At 46.5% G+C, this 1,715-nt stretch overlaps 1 protein-coding gene across 1 annotated transcript in view; it reads left to right on the top strand.

Annotated features, from left to right (window-relative positions):
- The window catches only part of CFAP299 (cilia and flagella associated protein 299), a 155,381-nt gene that overhangs the window by 22,691 nt on the left and 130,975 nt on the right, over positions 1 to 1,715 (top strand). The gene's annotated exons all lie outside the window — the stretch shown is intronic.

Genomic DNA, 1,715 nt, shown 5'->3' with positions numbered 1-1,715 from the left:
CCGGGTGCCTCCATGCCACTGCGCCGCTCCCCCCGCTTCCCGGTGCGGTGCGGTGGGGGAGAGAATCGTAACAGTAAAAGTGAGAAAACCCATGGGTTCAGATAAGGGCAGTTTAATGGGTGACGCAAAAGCCCCGCGTGCAAGCAAAGCAAAGCAAAGCAAGGAATTCATTCCCTCCCTCCCAGGGCAGGCGGGTGCTCAGCCGTCCCCAGGACAGCCGGGCTCCATCACGCCTAACGGTGACTTGGGAAGGCAAACGCCATCGCCCCCAATGTCCCCCCCTTCCTCCTCCTTCCCCCAGCTCTCTACCCTGAGCACGACGTGGAATTTGGTGTGGAATGTCCCTGGGGTCAGTGGGGGTCAGCCGCCCCGGCCGTGTCCCCTCCCAGCTCCTTGTGCCCCCCAGCCCCTCGCTGGTGGGGTGGGGTGAGAGGCAGAAACGGCCTTGGCTCTGTGCGAGCCCCGCTCAGCGGGAACGAACCCATCCCGGGGTTATCAACACCGTTTCCAGCACAGACCCAAACCGTGGCCCCGTGCCAGCTACTGTGGAGAAAGTGGACTCTACCCCTGCCCAAAGGGTTTGTCCAATGTTGAGTGCTTGTGTCCATCTGATGCGGGTTTTCCATTTTTAATGACTGTTTGAACTCTAGGGCACTGCGTTCAAAGGTTAGCAAGTAATTTTTAGTGTATGGTGTCCTTTCTTGTACCTATTTTTTGCCAGTTTTTGTGGAGCAAAATTGGTTTTTCTTTTCATGCTTTGTACTTTGTACAACAACTATATTGACCCTACCACACCAAGCAGTCTAAGTATGTAGGAGTTCATTTGATTAGTTGCTGGCTGAAGAATAAGGTATTAAATCTGTTTAAGTTTGTATTGATATACTGTGAAAATTTGGTATTCTTATGTAAACGTGACTTTGGCCATAATTCTGCAGATGTAAAATAAATGCATAGATAGTTCTGGATGTGTAATTGAAAATGTATGTTGGTAGACGTCATCTTCTGATAAAGTGCTATTACATCGTACATCTGCAGTAGTGATGAACTTTGAAGAATGCTTTAAGAGTTTGTAAAAGCAGAATAGGAAATAGACAAATTAGCTACGATAGGGCGAGGACTGTTCCATTATATTTGCAGAACCCTTAACCTGACTGCGAACGCAAAGTCTGTGGCAGTAATTAGTAGTAATAATGGTACCATTTTTTTCCTAGGTCGCTAGCAAGCGTAGGAAAAGAACTGAAAGATAATTTCTTGCGGGCCCTGGCGGAAAGAGAGGAAGCCAATCGTACTGGAAAAATTTCTGTGAGTACCTGTGAGATCACATTCTTCTTTACAGCTTAAAAAATGAATCTGAATGGGAAACAGAGGTATTTCGCGAGGAATGTTTGAAAAACATTACTTGATTTAGAAGAGATTTCTTGAAACCTGGAAATTTGCTGACGTTAATTTTTTTTAACTAAGCGAAGCATATGACAACTCTGCCCAGAAGTCTGCAAAAGGTAAGTGATGAGCTGAAGGACACAAGAGAAAAACCATTTAGTGGAGTGTGTTTTGATTTCATAAGAAGTTGTAGATTCCTGCCTTGCAAAATTCATTCCCATGTGCGCTTTAAATAGAGGAAGATGCAGCCTGATTGTTGGGAGAATCTCTTTGAAACTCATTAAGGTGGGTGCTGTTGGAGCTTCCCTGCTGAGTTTTGGTGGGGTGTTGGGTCT

This window comes from Egretta garzetta, unplaced genomic scaffold (genome assembly GCF_000687185.1).
Source record: "Egretta garzetta isolate BGI_Z169 unplaced genomic scaffold, ASM68718v1 scaffold195, whole genome shotgun sequence".
NCBI lineage: Eukaryota > Metazoa > Chordata > Aves > Pelecaniformes > Ardeidae > Egretta > Egretta garzetta.
This window is presented reverse-complemented; position numbering and strand designations above follow the sequence as displayed.